Source organism: Rhinolophus sinicus, chromosome 3, assembly GCF_057876585.1.
Source record: "Rhinolophus sinicus isolate RSI-liver-muscle chromosome 3, RSI-T2T, whole genome shotgun sequence".
In the NCBI taxonomy this organism is placed as follows: domain Eukaryota; kingdom Metazoa; phylum Chordata; class Mammalia; order Chiroptera; family Rhinolophidae; genus Rhinolophus; species Rhinolophus sinicus.
The window spans coordinates 134,592,501-134,611,869 of NC_142503.1; the positions used below are offsets into that span (position 1 = coordinate 134,592,501).

Genomic DNA, 19,369 nt, shown 5'->3' on the forward strand with positions numbered 1-19,369 from the left:
AAAGCCATCAATTAGGCTGTCTGAAGTTTTATCACCAACGCAGCAGTAATAAGTGCTGGCCAGAAAGACTTCTGCTCTTCGGCAACTCCTGCAGTTTAAGCCTGTAAAGTTAGGGGTCAGTTAGAGGTCAGTGCCAGCTGGGGGCGGCCTTTCCAGTCTAAGCTGGGACACCCAGGGCAGGGATAAGGTAACTGCCAACCATAAACCCAGCCACCTTTCAACCCACTAGAAAGACAGAGCCTCAGGTACACATGGTTGATATTAGAGCCCAAGAAACGTTTTCAAATCAGGTGGTGGCTGAATCACAGGAATGTGAAGGAGAAGCAGTTATTTCGTCTAGAAGCCTGGATCTAATTTTGTTGGAAATCCAAAAATAAGTGCCTACTTCATGTTACTTTAATGTTTAATAATGCCCATCAAATATTCATGTACAAACAGAATAAGATGATAAGAAATCTCCTTTATTTCTCCAAATTTAATAAAAACAAAACAATTTTCTACCATTGTAAGTTACCCTTGTCCCTGTGCATTTAATGATGAGCATTCCCCACACATTTGAGCTGATGTACAGGATTCACTGGCTGTGCATTTGGGGGTGGGCGGCAAGAAGGGAGAGGGGATGCCTAGTGTATACTAGCTAGCTGTCCCTTAAAAAGATACCCATTTATAACATTTCCCAGTATTTCTAGCTTCAAATCTTAAGTGCAGGGGACTTCATGATTAATGAGTCCGCATGGGGCCAACGGCAGGAACTGAAAACTCCGTTCTTTGAAATTAGCCAAAAAAAAAAAAAATCTAGTGCTCCTTGTTGAAGTCCCTTCCGAGAAGAACAGCAGCCCACACTCGCTCAGGCCTCCTGTGAGCACTCTCCAGTGGGAATACAATTAGGCTAGAGAATAATAGCTGCAAGAAAAGCAAAGGAGTCTTTTGCATATGGTGTTTGTTTGCAAAACAATGAACTCCTTCATTACTTAAAGAAAGTATAGCTCAGTTGTCACAAATGTTACACCGCTCAAGTTTGGGGAAGAAAGTGACAGGCTATGAGAGGTGAAAACAAGAAGAAAGTTGTAACTGCATATTTATTCCCACCTGGTACCTTAAGAGCTGTTGAGGAATATCTGACCAGATAAATCACAAAGCCATCCAGAAGGATCCCTCAAATAGAAAAGGAACTTCATTTCTACTCTTTCCCCACCGTTTGTTACTGGGACCAAGAGGATTGCCCTGAGATTTTCACCCCCAGGAACTCTTTTTATCAGCTCAGGTTAGGACCAATTGAGATGCTCAGGAGAGTCAGAGAAACCTTTTCTCCCCTCCTTGAAGTTTCTAGTGGAGGACACACATGGCAGGGGTTTTACCTCTTTTTATGTGCTACTAATCCTGGTTTTGTTTTCTCCTTATAGGCCAACTCTTTAGGTAAAACGAATTGCTATTTTTTCCCTTTTTAATTTCACCCTTTTACTCTTTTATTATTTACATCTGGAGGTTGTTCCCTTATTGATGTGTTTCTCTCCAGTTGCCCCAAACACTCCCTTACTCACAGAGCTGCAAGGCATCATGGTTCTTAGTTCTCAGCAGGAGAACTCCACACTGTCTTCAAACAAATAATTACAGGGAAGGTTAGAGGTTCACTCAAAGGTCATTTCTTTGGATACTCCTCAGAATGTTTACATTAGTAAAAAACGGGGTCCTCTCAAAAGGTTGTTCAATGGGGGATACACAACAATGCAGAACATTAAAAAAGCATTTTGTGTGTTAGCAGGTCTTTATAGAAGCACTGAACTTGGAAATGCCACTCCAGTATCACATTTTCAACTAGTTACCATGGCATGGACTGGATGTTCACTAGCAGTTATGGCGATGGCCTTTCTTTGCCCAGTTGTACTAAACAAATATGCATAGAAGCCTCTGAAGGTTTTCACTAGATCCTTTTACAAAGGGTCATAGAGATTTTGTTTTTTTTCACTTGGGCTCCATTTAGCCTCTCTGGATTTTTGTTCTCAAACAATGTTTTTGATCCATAGTGCTATATCTTGCCAGATTCATAACTCTACCACATTCTTTCAAATCACACATAATTTTAAAAACATATGGGCCCCAATTTTTCAGAAATCTCTTAATGTACAACTCCTGCCAACTGTCAACTCCCATGATCTTGGGATATCTTATAAACACCATAGATATTATTATTAAAATTAACAATTAATAAGTACACTAATAATACTTCTACACTAAAAAATGAAATCACCCCACTGTACTGATGATCCACAGGCCACTCTTAAAAAACACATCAGTGTACATAAAATGGAGCCATTTAAGTATACATTAAAAATAATATTAGGAGTCAATTGTATTTTTTAACATTACTAAGATGAAATTTCTAAATGTCTTTCCCCAAAATTATCACATTTTTTCCACTCCTCTGATTTATATTTTAAAATGAATGTATTTAGTGCTCAAGCAATGATAAACAATATATCAAGTTTTGATTCTACTTAGAATTTGAAGAATCTAAGTTGAAAATCAACTGATTTTTCAATCTTTTAAAGTCCAACCTCCATATATATATATATATATATATATATATATATATATAAAACAACTCGCTGGTTCAAAGACAAAAGATGTCTTAAAAAGGCTCAAAAGGTTTCTTGAATATTAAATGGGTCTTACAAAATAACATTTTGATGAGTTAAGTGTAAATGAATCAGACACATATGGATTAAGTTATCCTTGAATTTCACACGGGTTTAAAAAATAAGGGGAAAAGAGGGTCTTGGCAAAAACATTTTGGACTTTGCCAAACCCAAAACATTTGAAAAATTGCTGAAGACATCCAACTAACCAAAATGCAGCAAGCTGCACCCAACTTTAATGAAAACCCCCACAAGTTATTTCCAATCCAAAGACTGTGAGGTTTTTCATCTGTATCTGATATTAAAAAAAAGTTCTCTAAGTTTTAATGTCATCCGGAATGATTTTGAAGTTGAGGACACATAATATACTTCTCTATTGGTACAAACAATTTAACCCGAAATTACAAAGTATTCTCTTAGAGATGAAATAGCTCTTAAAAACATTCTGAGGCTTGTACAACTCTCATGTAAAACATACCATATATGATAAATGCCATAAATAAAATGTGCTAGTAAGTCTAGTGCCTTATCCAGATTTTCATTTAGAAAAAAAATTTTCATTAGCCTCATTGTGACTTTTTTTTTTTAAGGGTTAGAGATAATTCCATTAGTGACTCCTTAGGGAATGAGTACCCTAAAGTGCACTAGTTCCATTGATTTGTATTGAACACAAAGTTAGTATCCAGGCTCACACAGAAGCTCAGGAGAATATCTATTAATACTATCTACTTTCTCACTAAATTTTACTAAAATAGAAAATGCATTAGCATGTGTGATCCTTAAAAATTACATACTAGGACGGTTCGCTTAAAAATAACTTAATTATAGAAATAAATTCAATGACTTTCCAAGAATCATGAGGCCTTTCTGAGTCAACTTGGAGATGAAAAAAAGAGTATATTAAAAATAATAAATCCAAGATAGCAAAATAGCCTTGAAATTTCATCTTGCTGTCTTGCTGGAGAGACGTCTCCTGGAGATCCTCCCACCCATCCCCACCTTAACCCTTCACAGAAAAGCCAAACCTTTCAGCTATGCATACTTGTCTGCAAACGAAATCTGACCATTGCGATTTTTCTTTGAAAGGCTTTTCATTCCAAAGCATATTTCAGATTGGTAGAAGAAGGCTTAGGTGTCATTCTTGATTGTTGGTTGCTTTATTTTCCATTCTTTCTTTCTCCCCTCTCCCCCTTTTTAAAAGGCTGATAAATCCCTTCTTTCTGGTTCACTAACTTCATGCCACACCTGGTAACCAACTCCTTTCAGCAGCATTCCTTTTGTTAGAAAGTGCAGGCCTCCGTGGAGTCACCTGGAAAGCCGCCAGCCCTGAACACTAAGGAGGAATCAAGAATCCCTGGAATTGAAGTTTTTACATGGATTGGTCTGGTCAAGGAAGGGGGCTGAACTGTTGACGAGAGATCAGATCAATTTGGAAGAGGTGTTATAGGCAGCTTGGTGATGGGTGGGGGGGGCAGGGGGGGACCTGTTAAAAAGTGAACCACCCCACCCCCACTCCCTTCTCTACTTTCCCCAGCTATGGGGCTGGCTCATCAGTGGGAGAAGGTGTTTACTCACAATGCCTGCTACTGGTTGGTGTTTGAAACAAGGAAGGTTGAGACCTTGGCAAGTCACTTATCAAGTTTCTTCATTTTATCTTAGTTCTCAGAAAAAAAAAAAAAAAGGGCAAGTCTTTTTCTGTGCTGTGGTTAAGGCTAAGAATGGGATTTTCTCAGTAAGATACATTGAAATAGTTAAATCAATAAATTAAGCAGGTTTAACGCCTTTGACCATGAACTTGGGCACGTGAATGATTGAGTCATGTCACAAACATACATTTTTCACTGGTGTCTAGACAATGGGTCTTTTCTCACAGACAACAGTGAGCAAAGTAAGTTAAATGAATGAGATTCATGGGCAACTTAAGGACACATTCATGGTTTATAATTAATTTCCGTGAGCTACAGTTTAATTTATAATTTGATAGGTACCAGATTTGTCTACAGCTCTAAAAACAAATGAACTAATACTCATAAATTTACAGTATGAAAACATGATATTAACCTGGAATCACAAACCTTTTGTAGCTTTCTGAATATGCCTCAAGTGCTGGAGTATTCATGTTACATGAATAAGGCCCTGGGCAAAATTATCAAGTAGGTGATACTTATCTTTGATGTCCTTCTCCTGTGTTCCTTCAATATTCTTTCTTTTATCTAATTCTTCCCTAAAGTTACAGGGGCTCACATAGGTTTTTACTAAATCGCCCCACTTTGGGTAAACCCTTCTCAATTATTCCATATTCCAGACTTCTCCAAAGAGCAAAGTGGTGAAGAGTATGGGCTCATATTCTCTGCTCTTTCATGGCTGTGTGACCTTGGGTAAGTCTACTTAACCCAAGCCCAGCTTGTCCTCTATCTATAAACTGGGGCAATAGTTGGACCCACATTGTTTTGAGGATTATGGGATTAAATCCTTGGCACAGCACCTGCCTGGTACATAGTAAGAGCTCACTAAATATTAGATTACACTCAAAATGCACCTAGCCAATGTCCCCTCCTAAAGACCTCTGTTCTCTTAAAGGTAATTATGAAGATGAGGTGGGTGGCTATTAAACCAATTCAGTGGGGATTTCCAACACTGGCACAGACATCTGCTAGGGGGCTGGGTAGTGGGGAGAGCTATTTTGGAATCCCACTCTCTTAATGGTTCTCTAGATCCTTGCAACTCTATGTTCCCCGGACCAGCCACATAAACATTACCTTGAGCTTGTTAGAACTGCAGAAATATTGGACTCCCTACCTTGGCACTGCTGAATCTGAATCAGAATCTTAAAAGATCTCCTGGTGATCTATGCACATTTAAGTTGGAGAAGTCCTGCTCCAGTTCACGTACCAAATAGATGACCTAGTACACTGCCTGAGATAGAAACTTTCAGAGGTCAAGTTTTAATCATAAACCTTAGCTGTGAAAAATGCATGTACTATTCTCTTTAGTTATCTTGGATATAAACAGTCTTTTAATCACTTGCCCTGGGCAGTGATTTATAATAATTTAATTCATTTTACTCCATCTGTACCTCCTAAAGGAAAAGCTGGGCCAACAGTGTTTTTGTGGGAACTGTAATCTCTCAGAAATGGATAGGAGGAAGATGGTAGAGTTTTCTTTTCATTTAATGTAATTCTGTACTGTTTGAGTTTTTAATAATAAGTATGATTATTTTTATAATTAAAAAAAATGTTAAAGGTGACCTAGAGAATTTGGCATGTTATTTGACTAAGGCTTATATGGCCAATAGTAGACTTTTTAATAAAAGTATTTGAGAAATTTCCTCTAAGATAGGAAATTATCTTTTATTTCCTTTACAATACTGAGCAACAATAAACACTATTCCCTAAGTATAATCACAGCCAATGGCATGCAACTAAACTTCCCAGCAGGTTATGATTTTGAAGCACGGTTACTCTTACAGAATGTCATCTGATTATTCAGATGTGGCTATTTATCATGCACTATAAAAGTGATCTTTCAAAGCTACTTGAAAGCAAAGGGAGGAGAAAACACGCAAACTTCCTGAGCTATTCATATCTAGGATCTATCCTCTTAAAGATAAAATACTAAGTCAATAGATATAAGTTGCAGTATATTACCTCATCCTGTACATGATTTATTGCAGATGGAAATCAACTAGAAAATGAATTACTTTGAAAGTTTTACTACGGACATTAAAATTCCAGATCTATAGACCTACACACCTTATAGTGCTTCTGAAAACAACTCTGCAGATGGAAGATACATCTACAACTTCATTCGGCTATCTCAGCATAAAAAGCACGAGTAATAATTTTCAAACCTACCAATTAACCAATTGCCTGTTCATCTACCTAAGCATCACAGCCTGACGGGGCTTTGAAAAAAATCAACCAGTCCCTTGATCCTCAATAACATACATTTTAGCCAATTCTCATTATGTTCCGAGCCATGTACTAATTCACACTGAGAGAGTAAGATCCTGACAAATCTAGTATCTTTTTAGCTTTCATGATCACCTTTGATGGAAGTATTAATTCTCTATCCTACTTCTCAGTGGAAACCACCTAAGCATTAACTTGCCAAAAATGCACCAAACTGTTTAGCAATTATGTATTAGATATGTTTGAGGAGATCAAGGTGCACTCACACGCCCGGTGCTAGGGATCTCTCTCTGATTAGCTTGTCATCTGCTTGGAAGAAGATGGAGGCTGATTCTCCCATATAGTCTAGCAGGCCAGCTGTTAGCTGCCTGTCAAGCCCTCAAGTGGACAAGTAGTCCAGGAGCAAAAATGTCACTCCTTTGATCTGGCAAGGAGCAGCTGCTGATTTATAGAGTAGGACTTTGTTCTTCCGTTCTATTTTACTTTCTTTCCTAAGGCAGAACCACAAAATCCAGGAGAAAAAAAAAAAAAGTGCCTTTCCCAGCAACATCAACAAGCTCTGACAACTGCAACAGGGTTTTTCTTGGCCCTAACAAAGCTCTCAGGCATCTCCTTTGACGCTCACCTTTCCCCCTCCCCTCCCCCCACCACTTTTTGCAATGCGGTAGTTATTGTTTAATTCAGCTTCTGTAAATGGAATGGACTGTGGCCAGCAAGCCTGGGGCATAAACACACCTGTATGAAAGAAGCCTTATTGTAGCAACCATCTACAAGCAATCTCACATGAACCACGTGTTCCTGAGTTCAGAAAGAATGCTCCATTTTTCCTGACAGCAAATTTTATCCTAAGTGAGTTTCTATTTTTAGTGCCACCAACCTATGATGACCACATTTGAACTGTTTCATCTCCAATGGTGTCACACTCTTTAAATCAAAGAGCAAAAAGGATTAGAGTCTTTCATCTGTAAGCAAACAGATCTATCAAAAATGTTTATCCACTGTCTATAATATCAATCACTAACTACTGAATTAAACAACCAAAAAGGCTTTAGCAAATGCAATATCAAAGATGCCATAATGTTGATTTCATTACCACTGATTTATACTGACATAGGCTTCCCTGAGTAATATATAAGGGAGAAAAAAATCAGCAACAAAATCTACATAAGCCACATGCATTGTCTTGCTAAGAATTAAACTGGTTTCCACCGTGAGCTTCTGTTCTCAATGAATAAATCTGTCAGGTCAGAAATGCCCTGTCAACCAAGTAGAAAATGAAACAATGTGGCCTTAAGATAAACTATGAGAAGTCATCAGCCATATGTATGTGTGTGCATGTACATACGTGTATACATACATTTATACACATATATGTATATGTATGTGTACACACCCACACATATCAGACAAATAAACTGCTACAGTTTTCTCTGCAGCTGCTGGAAGCAAGGATGAGAGTTATCAACTGTAGGATATTTAGATATATCACCACATAGGTCAAAGACAGGAATTTTATGGGTGGCGGGAATGCTGAAAACGAAAAAGAATGGTTACTAAAATTCTTTGCTTCTACTCCATTATGCCGTGTTCTGGGGTTTGCTCTCTTCTCCCCTTTCTCACTTCCCCGGGGTGGGAGGGAGGGGAATAGATTTTTGTCAGCCTCATTTCTTGCTTTATCCTATGTCCCCCTTCGATCAGTCAAAAGTTCCTAAGCACCCACGGCTTCAATGTGCAGAGAATGGGAACTAGTAGATGCTTTCTCTGGAGGTGTGTATATCCTACTGGGAGACTGGCTTCTGGAGGGGGAGAAGAGATGGTAGGGAGGGAGAGAAAGGTGTAAGAAGCAGTAATTAGGTAATGCCTGTTTCTGTCCTTTTTCAGTCCCAAAACAATCAGAATAAACAATTTTTAAGGTCCGTAGTAATCTGTACACGTGTCACACATTGGTAAGTTCCACATTCTATACTTAACAAAAGACAAGTTTAATGACAAAAAGTTGACACGGTCATATATAATAAGAAATATGTAATAGATAAATATATAATTATATGACTCTGTCTCCAATATATATTTAAAATTTTGAAAATGCACTCTGTGCCTTTCAAGATTTTTACTCTTCACACCCACAGAAACAATCTCAAGTTGAGAATACATAATAATTACAAATCAACACAGTCCACACCCACTAAATAAGTGTGATAGGGTCAATTAAGGAAGTCAGATGGAGGTTAATCAGACGGGCTCCCGGTTTGGGTCTGGAAAACATGGCTACAGTTAATAGACAAGCTAGTGGAGGTGCTTTTTTGCCCCCAGCTTTATTGAGATATAATTGATATATAACATCCTGTAAATCTAAGGTATACAACGTGTTGATTTGATACTTATTTTGCAAAATGATTATCACTGTAACATTAGCCTACACCTCCACCATGTCACATAATTACCATTTCATTTTTCTGTGGTGAACACATTTAAGATCTACTCTCTTACAGCCACTTTCAAGTATCTAACACAGTATTATTACCTATAGTCACCATGCTGTACATCAGAACCCCAATACTTACTCATCTTCTAACTGGAAGTTTGTACCCCTTGACCAACATCTCCCTATTTCCCCCACTCTGGCGAGGTTCTTGAATGATAAATTGGACTCCTGAAGTTCCTGATTGGTCCCACGATAAAATAAAATATGGTACCTGAGGAAGATCTATTCCAAGGGTTATGTATGGGATGAACAGATGAGAAGCTAGAAGCTGAGAAGGTAGAAAGCTATTCTCTAATCCAAGCAGAAGAGGGAAATAAAGTGAACCCAGTGAAGGTGGTAGAAACGAAAGAGAAGGGGGACATTTAGCTTGGAGAACTGCTGATGAATTGTGCTTAGATAGCAAAGAAGAAATACAAATATACAAGATACCAGGATAAACCTAAGCATCTACGTTTGGGATGTTATGGTATGCAGTTGATGAAAACTGGAAATGGAGAAGGAATTCCTATGTGTTGCGGTAAGGAGAGGGAAACCCACGTTTTCAAATCCTATCTTTAAATTGACAGTGGGACTTGCAGGCTGAGAAGCTCTACAGACCACTCAAGATAAAGGACAAAGGAAGACAAAGGTTAGAAAGAAGTGACTTTAACCTCAAAACCCTCTAATCTTGTCAAAACTGCAAAACTATACGAATATTTCCAAACTGCGGCAACAAGTATAATAAACTGCTTGGCTACTTCCAAAAAAATTACTTCCTCTTCACCTATCCTCCAGATTTTACAAAATCCTCTATTACTAAAGGCTGGCCAAGTCAACCGTCAATAAAAACCTCAGTGATCATGGCCTTGTTTCTATTAGGTCTAGTTTGCTTCTTTTAATTCTGAGATAAATTGTGTGACTGGTTTAGAGGCTACTGGTAACAACATACCTGTCCCACTGTGGATTGCCACACAAGTTGTGTTCCATTTAATACTTAACAATGGAATTTATTACAGTTTGCAGAACTGGATATAGGATACTATGTTTTTTAGCAATAGCATAAGACAATCAAGGGTGGGTTTTCTCTAGGTAGTGACAACTAATTTGGAAGACAACTGATACGACAAAGTGTCACATTTAAAAGCGACTCCATTAAGGGTGATGGCTTCCAAATTGTGCCTGCCTTTCAAAACATACTTTTCTTTTTAAATGGGCTTTTAAGGTGGAAAATATAGCACTTCACCCAAAATGGTGTGGAAACAAATGGTTCTTGAGTCTCTATTCTTCAACTCCAGCCAAACCATCCCAACACCCTGGCAATCCAAAATCACTTGGTGTTTGGGAGGAAGGTGTATGCATGTGAATGTCCCCATGACCCTTTCATTTGTCTGTGGGGCTCCTTTTTCTAAAGCAGCAGGGGAGACTTCAGAAGACCAGCTTGGCATGCCAGAAGTGTTTGCAAGAGTCAGGCTCTCATCCTTTTTTCTATTCTCCTGCTGGTTTAAAAGAAAGGATGTGGCAGAAGACATGCAGACGGTGGCAACATTCTTAGGGCCCTTTATCCATACCACTGCTTTCTTTAAATTGTAGCGTGGTCTCTTGTTTGAAAGACTGAGATTTTAGCACTTTTAAAGGGAACCATAAGTGAGAAATCTCCTAGGTGTTAAACTTTAGAGTGGCTTCAACCCAAAATACAAAAAAAAAAAAAAAAAAAAAAAAGAGATTAAAACACAGAAAGTCAAGTAATATTAAGAAAAAGATCCAGCAAACAAAATATCATAAATATGCATATATAGTACAGTCTTTCTGTGTAAACCAAATGCCATTTAACCAGTTTATATTGGCATCTAGTACAAGTGCCAAAGGGAGGGGAAAAGAAATCAAAGATCTGAAAAATTTTAGTTACTTTAAATAAACTATAGTTCTAACAGCTATACATATAACAATGATCTTTAAAAGTATTATTAAAACATACCCCGTTATGTCAAGAAGCAAAAAAAGAATAAAAAAATCTATTCAGGCACACATGACTCAATGTCCTCACATTTATGATGTTCAAACATCAAAGACCAAATTCCAAACAAAATTTCCTGACTGCATTTTCTTAATAACAAATTAAACATTTTTTACTTTGATTTGACAGGCAGATAGCATTCTGTATCTTCTCCAGAGATGTTACATGCAGTCTTTCCAATGTGACAGTATTATTTCCTACATTTTTAGCATCATCCCATGATCATAAAAGACATAAAATATATCTTTATAAATCACAAGAGACTTAGCAAATCAGCAGTTATGCCACATCTGCTCTAGTCCTTAAATATTTTAGCGTTAGAGGGTTAGTTAGTGAGGTTTTTTTCCCCCCTTGATTTGCAGAGAAATAAAGACATCAACTTTTGATTCTGACATTCCACACAAAGCTATAATCTCTAAAGAAGCTAACACATTGTACCACAGTTTGAAAGAATTTTTAGAGCATATTCGTATTTCATATCTATCAGATTTCCTAAGGTGGTTTAACTAAACTATTAGAAATAGAAATGATGGCATATTTAAGTTATCTCCATTTTCACAGTACAGGTAAAGTAACATCATCAGCTATCAAAATTAATTTAATTTAGAAATTGGTTTAACTGCCAAAGATTCTACTTTGGATCAAATAATGTACAAATAAACAAAAAGGCGATTGATTAATAAGTATAAAGTTAATAGGCTAACTTACTAGGAACACACTATTCCTTTTGTCTGGGATGGCCTTTCTCCCATAAACATCTGGTCAATACACCCTTCAAAATTCTTATCAGAGAACAGCTCTATGAGGTAATTTCCCTGGTTCCACAGTCATAGCACTAGGCTAATTTGCCCATCACAGCATTTATTCAACACCATGGTTACAATTTACTTGTCTAGCTTCCCACCAAATAGCCTTGGGGAGCAGTGACAAACATCTTAATTCTATGTTATTGAGTGTGTGTCCAGTATGCAGTACATCCTCAATAAAATGTTTGGTGAATAAATAATTGAATGAGATGGAGGGTTCCTCCATTTTGGAAATCACGTAGAATTGAGAACAGAAGAGCCCACAGGGATTCTCTTTTCCTCATTTTGTAAGTGGCATAGCTGAATCCCAGACGAAATGGATTTTCTTCTGAGTGGGACGACTAAGATGGAAAACAACAAATCTGGCTTCCTGGTTCTGCTCTAGTTTTCTTTGCACTAGGAAACAACTAAAGATACAGACCAAAGGCTTTAGGTTGAAGGTCTGATTCCATTTGGGCATTAGAGACAAATCTTGGGTGCCAGGGTGAAGGAAGAGATGGACTTCACTTGGGAGAAAGTGGGCATCAAACTTTTCTAGGCTGGGGAATGCATGCTATAGTTATATAGGCATGATGAGTCTGGTTGACTTGAGAGAAGAGAATAAACTAAAAGTAATGGGAACTGAGTGTATAGTTCATTAATACAATGAAGTAGTGTGTGTGTGTGTGTGTGTGTGTGTGTATTAGGATAGAGGAATAGTGACTAGGAAGTGAAGGAGGAAAATTTGTGAGATGGAGAAAGGAAAGGAGAACAGCAAACTTTAAATATATTTTTATCCCATAGCTTTCTAAGAAAGTTTTTCCAAAATTGTGCCCTCAGGGACACTGGTGTCATTAGGTGTTTCTTCAAAATAGGGGTGATAGGTCATATAAAATGTAGGGGAAATAATATTAAATGAAACAAAGTAAAGATGCTTCCTTTGCTGCAAGTTATGTCATAGCTTTAATAGGCTAAAATACATTATGAATATATTATATATGAAATCTATATAATATGTATAATATATATGAAATATATAATATATGAACATATAAAATATATTAAGAAGGCATGATGGTACAAATCAATCCGTAACTTTAGTTATGAAGATTTTGAGGGGCACTAGGATTCCAAGGATTTGAAAAAAAATGAAGCCGTATTCTGGTGTTTAAACGAAATTGTGTTTTTAAACCATTTATCAACTTGAAAACAGAAATTCCATCTTCTTATCTGCCCAAGTCAGACTCAGATACAGAGAAGCACTTGTAGGGGTCTGGGTTTATATCTTACCTGCTCATGAGCCCACCTCCCACGATTATTATAAAAACTAACTACTCCATAGACTTTTGACCCCAAAATGTGCTGGGTGAAACATTGTTTAGAATGGTTTCTATCTCAAAGGTAATTTAATCATTAGGGAATGATTTTAGGCTGGGATGTTTTCTCTCATCTTTCCTTTTTCCTACTTTGTCCATTTTCCCACTCCATAAAATATTTTTTAAAAACCTATCGTTGGGCATTTTATATGTACGCTTAAAATTTCTGCTTCAGAACACCTTTCTTAGAAACTGAAAACTAATCTTATGTGTAAGACTTTTTTTTTTTTCAGTACCCTCTGCATCTTTCATTAATCAGAACCGTCACTGGATTGTGGCCCTTTAACTTGAGCACGTCTATTACAGATGTTAGACTTCCGTGTATGGAGGAGGAGAGATAGAGGGGGTGATGGAGAGAGAGAGACAGAGAGACAGAGAGAGAGAAAGAAGGAGAGAGAGAGAGAGAGAGAGAGAGAGAGAGAGAGAGATAGAGAGAGAGAGATAGAGAGAGAGAAGGTGGTGGGGGGCAGGATGTTAAGGGGAAAAAGAAATGAGAAGGGAAAGAGACAGGAAAAGAGAAAGTACTCCTTTGGCTAAAGTACATCAATATACATCAAATGCTCCTCCCTCTCCCGTCCCCCCACCCCCCAAAACCAATTCTACTTTCTTGTTTACAGAGTGTATGAGTACAAAATCAGCTTTTACTTAGAACTGTGTTAAACACCACCTGCCTGCCCTCTGAACCTCGCTGTCCCGGGATGAGGTCAGCTGGTGGAGGGCTCTGGTTCTCTAAGCGGTCCTGTCATTCAGCCTAACAGCAGTGATTCACTCGCGGGAGGCAAAAATGACTCAATTGTTGGGCTTATTGACTCCAGGGAGCACAGCTACTCTGTCATTACCATGGAGTGCAAACACCCTGAGCTCTGTTTTGGTCCACTTAAAATTACTATTTGCTGTGAAGGATTGGCAAAGCAATTCTAAAAATGATGGGGGTGAACGTCAGGCGAGCGCCATTATGGGCTTTTCTTTCCGGTTAAGCAGAAGTAAGCAGCACAGGACCCGTTTGCAGCCTGACCCACTTATTTAACCTTTTGTTCACTTTGCTGTATTAACATATGTTAACTGGGTATATAAGCCCTACGGGGGGGATGAGAACCTCATGACCAAATTATGGTTCTGTTTTCATGGGTAACCTCTCCTTGGGTGGAAATTAAACCCCAATGTAAATCCATTTGCGGTCCATACAGAATTGAGGAGGAACGCCAAAAAAACAAAGGCTGAACGACAGTCTTGCAAAGACCACTGCAACCAGGGAGTGGCGGGGTAAATTATACACTAGAGGAACTATTTGAAAAACCAAATAAATTTAATTAAATAAGTTACAAAATTATTTTCTTGCCTCTTATCTACTCCCCTTGGTTAATATCCATGACATACTGATGTTGCATAATTGCTCTTATGGAATGCTGCAGCTCAGAGCCATAATGAGCTTCCTTTGCACAAAGGCAGCAAAAGTGGTTTCCCTACAGAGTTATCTTCTCAATTATTTATACTTGCAACACTTTCACATAATGGCAGTTTTAAAATCAAACAAACAAAGCAAACCGTACAATAAAGGAAGGAAACAAGAAGGTGCAGGGACCTTTTCCTTTCTGTTGTGAACACTACAAGGGATAGGCAGGCCATATAGTGTCAAGTAAATTTGGTTCCTCAAAAAGTCTCAGGGGCCTTGCGACCAGATGACATCAAAGCATTTGCAATTGCCACCTTGGTGAGGGATTAAACAATCTCCATACCTGCCTTGCGTTTAATCTGTCATACCCAAATACGTAAAAGAATGCAAACTTTATTTTTTTATTTTTACAACTTTGTCTTTGAAAATTCCTAACCAGAAGATTTGACCCTCATCCCATTCCTGAAAGAAAGGAAGAAAGAAAGAAAGAAAGAAAGAAAGAAAGAAAGAAAGAAAGAAAGAAAGAAGGTACTGAGAAAAACTGTCATAATGATATCCATGTAAACAGAAAATGGTGGTGTGTGTCACAGTTGTCCCCAGGCTATGGAGTGGCTTGCTAGTTTTTATGGAACTTGTTGCCACTGTCCACACCTGCCTCGGGTTCATCACTCAAAACCTTGTCTACAAAAGTGGAAAAGGTACTTTATAGCTATACAGATATACAAATAAAACCAAGGGTATGTTTAAACAGTAAGGCAGAATTATAATACTATTTCTAATATTTGATTTTGGAATCTCATTGAAGAAAACTGTTTACTGCTACCATTGAATTCTGACTTATTTTGCTCCTAGTACCTAGCTCAGTAGCCTGTTTAGAGTAGATGCTCAATAAATGCTACCTAGGTTATTTTTCCAAGTTAATCCATAGATGTGTTTAAGGAGCTTATATTTTAAGAAATTAAAGGTGAACTTTTGACCGGACACACATTTGGACCTGCATTAAATCTATATTTCATTTCAGATTCTCCATTGCCCTGCCCACCTATATGCTGTCATCTCAAGGGCCCCACCCATATATCTATGACTGAAGATATTCATTTATAATGCCCGTGAAACACAGCTTTAATATCACCTATTAGCCATTTCCAAATAACAAATGTTAAGCAACCATTTCCTTAAATTCCTGCAGGGCAAGATTATAAAGAAACAGTAAAAGAATAAGTTTAGAAACCTCAAAATTTGTCTCTTGCAATATGCCTACATGCACACACATTGAATTTACATACACACATATACACACACTTGTTTTTCATAAACATACCTTGGGACTTTAAATCTCTCTTGACACTCAGTTTAAAAAAAAACACAAAAACTCTTAAGTAGATATTTTTTCCCCACAATCACACAGGTACTCCTGTGAAAGGTCAGAAGGAAAAAATACACCATGCTAAAAGGAAATCAGACCATCATCCGTAAGCTGTCTGAGCACAGGCTATGGATGCGGTCATTGGAGAGAAGCAGTTGGGATTGAGATAGGATCCGCCATCTTGTTTTGCTTCTCCCCCAGGAATCAAATGAACTAGATATCATATTGTGTACACTTGTTGATTCTTAAAGCCTTTCTTAGCCATCTAGAGCTAGGAATGAACCAATTTTGTTGGTTACTTCTTTTCTTCCTGCCACTCTCACCTCCAACGTCAAAGTACTTGGTGGTATGGTGGGAGCTGATGGGTTGTGGACCCAATTCTACTCATCGATACAAAAGCACACCTTACTATTTGGCCCGCTAGTAGCACGAGCCACTTTCAATACTGAAAATGATCTTTCTAAGTGTGTCCATGTGTGGTTACAGACTGCACAAAGGATAAAGGGTAATACAAGGAGAATGCACATGATGGTAAGAACACTCTAGTGCCAAAAGATTAAAAACACATCCTTGCCTTAGGCAAATATAAATCTGAATGAACTTTGACATACTTCAAATACGTTCTATGGCACGTATAACCTATTTTTCAAAGACACTGGTGCAACAACTAGTATGCGATTAATCATTGTGTGAAAGATTAGTTAAATGTTGAGGTCTAGAAGAAAGTTGGGTAGTTTTTGTATTTTCCAACGTGGGCAAGTGCTGAAGGGAAGTCTCAGATTCTGTGAAGGGACTCCAACTTGAAAAGTGCTCCCTCTGGCAGTCTAAACCGATTTAAAGGTCAGTAGATTATGGGTGGAAGTGCATTGGTTTGGAGAGTAAAACCAAAAGCTGACTGGGTTGGAGAGGGTGTGGCTTTCCTCCCTGTGAGGGCTCCCACTGATGGGAATAGAAGTTGCTATCCGTGGCTTGAGGGCAGTAATATTATACGGCCCTCAATTCCCAAATGTGACAGATTCATAAGAAACCTTAACCTCTATTTTTTCCAGCTTTCCTCAACCGCAGCAACAGACTCTCTTAGCAGACCAGCCAATTAACCAAGCATTGAAAAAAAACCCCCACAAATCTATATCAATAGCTCTGTAGGACATAGAGAAAGACGTGTGAAGTAAACACTTAATCACTGTTGTAAGAGACAAATAAGTTGAAACAAGCCGTGGCTGAAAAAATTAATTTTAAACAAATCAGAAGAAATGGCATATCTATCTTCTTTCCTCTAAGCATCCATGTATTTGCTTTTGTTTTAGTTCACAACGACTCGGCCTTCAGTTTACCCTTGACTGGTGGCAAATCTGATAAGGGTTGGCACAAATATGCTGAGCCTGGTTTACAATTTGTTTTGCAACTTCCCTTCCCAGATAAATATAATCCAAGTACAACTTCTGAAAAAAAAAAAAAAAAGTTGTGTTTACTTGTCCTGTGCTTAAGGATTTTTTTCTTCTAAATGTTCCCTCAGGATGCTGGCTTGCAACCTAGAAAAAGCTTGGATTTCAGCTGCAGTCTCCAAGGTATTCTACTGTTCAGTGGGGCCGTGTGCTGGGAGGGAAGCTCTCTACCTTGCTGATTTAATTAACAGGATTCTTTTCATTATTACGGGGATTTAGTTTCTTCTTGCCTCTCAGTGTTGGGGAAACACTGATTTATGTTTTATATTTTGAAGGAAAATTTATTGTTCTTTGACAGCTGAGGCTCGGTAAATTCCCAGCATTGATGGGACCCCAGGGAGGTGTCACCATTGCCCTGCCCACCTATAGGCTGTCCTCTGAAGGGCCCCCCTCCAGAAGTGAGAAGAACCATCAGCTGTTCAGTGCCCATCCCGCTCCTCCTCCCTCTGATAATTATGCCAGCAGGGGTTGGCTCATTCCCATTTATGAATGGTGGTATTAGGTTGATCAGTAACTGTGAATCACTGATTCATTTAAGTGAAGCAAATAGTCCATGAATCTTTGGACTGGATTTAATCTCTTTACTAAATGGAGCTCACTGAATCAAATGGTAGACTGTGCTATACTTATTTTGATGACCATGGATGGACCAAAAATCGGGGCAAATTTTCTAAATATGAATACACCTTTATGGAGGCAATACATATGTATTTGCAATTAGTACTATAGAAAATTTGGCATGGATGGTCATCACGACTCTTTGGGTCACCACTCTCCTAGACTACGCACCAACAAATTCTGGCTTGGAGAAAAAGGAAAACATTTAGTGAAAACTCTAGAGACTTGTAGCAAATTTGTATTTTAGATGAAGAATTTTAGGTGTCAGTTAATGTCCATAATTTGATTATAATCAAAATCTTCTTTTCTAAGAGGGCTTCATAATTCACCTTCATCCATATTACTATAAACATTTATTGAGCCAGGCACTAAATTGAGTGTATATATGTACTTATTTAATTTTCACAAAAACCTTACAGAGCAGGTAATATTATTAGCCTTTCCATTTTATGGTGGGGAAACTGAGACTTAACAAAATCCAATAATATGCCTAACTAAGATCACACTATTACTCAGTGGCAAAGGTGGGGCTCAGATTTCTGACTTAACATGTTCTACGTGGTTATGTAGAATGGATACAGCCATTCCATGGTATACATAGTGATAGTGAAAGAAGGAGTTATAGGTTGAACTGTGTTCCCCCAAATTTATATGTTGAACTTCTAATTCCCAGTACATCAGAATATAACCATATTGGAGATATGGTCTTTAAAGAGGTAAGTTAAAATGAAACTATTACTGTGGGCCCCTAATCCAACATAACCGTTGTCCTTATAAGAAGAGGAAGAGACACCAGGGACACAGGTGCACAGAAGGAAAACCATGTGAGGACACAGAGAAGGCAGCCCTGGGCGATCCAAGGAGAGAGAGGCCTCTGTGAAACCAAACCTGCCGACACCTTGATCTTGGACTTCCAGGTTTCAGAACTGTTAGAAAATAAATTTCTGTTGTTTAAGCCACCCAGTCTGGTATTTTGTTATGGCAGCCTTAGCAAACAAATGCAAAAGGTAACATAGAGACAGGAGCTGGAAGAAAGGCAGAAACCAAACTTAAGATCTGAGGAGATGGTCACTTCCTTTCCATGACTGCTGGAGATACCTTACCCTTGGTGGCACTGGCCCCTATCAACCTTGCATATACACTATGACTAAGCCCTTGTTTAGAAAAAAAAAAAAAAGCGAGCGAAAGTTGTACAATGGCAAATAAAATGGCTAAGGCAATAGGGACAAAGTTAGGAGAAGAAAGCCATTCTATGTATGAGAAAGGCAGTGTTATTCAATCAGAGAAGGCAAAAGAAGAAGGCCAGTTAAACAGGTGGATAGAGTTTTGAGTTATCTAGAGGATCTGCTTGGACATAAGCC

At 38.2% G+C, this 19,369-nt stretch overlaps 1 protein-coding gene across 9 annotated transcripts in view; it reads right to left on the reverse strand.

The window, feature by feature from the left end:
* The window catches only part of MEIS2 (Meis homeobox 2), a 201,833-nt gene that overhangs the window by 6,103 nt on the left and 176,361 nt on the right, over window positions 1-19,369 (reverse strand). The gene's annotated exons all lie outside the window — the stretch shown is intronic.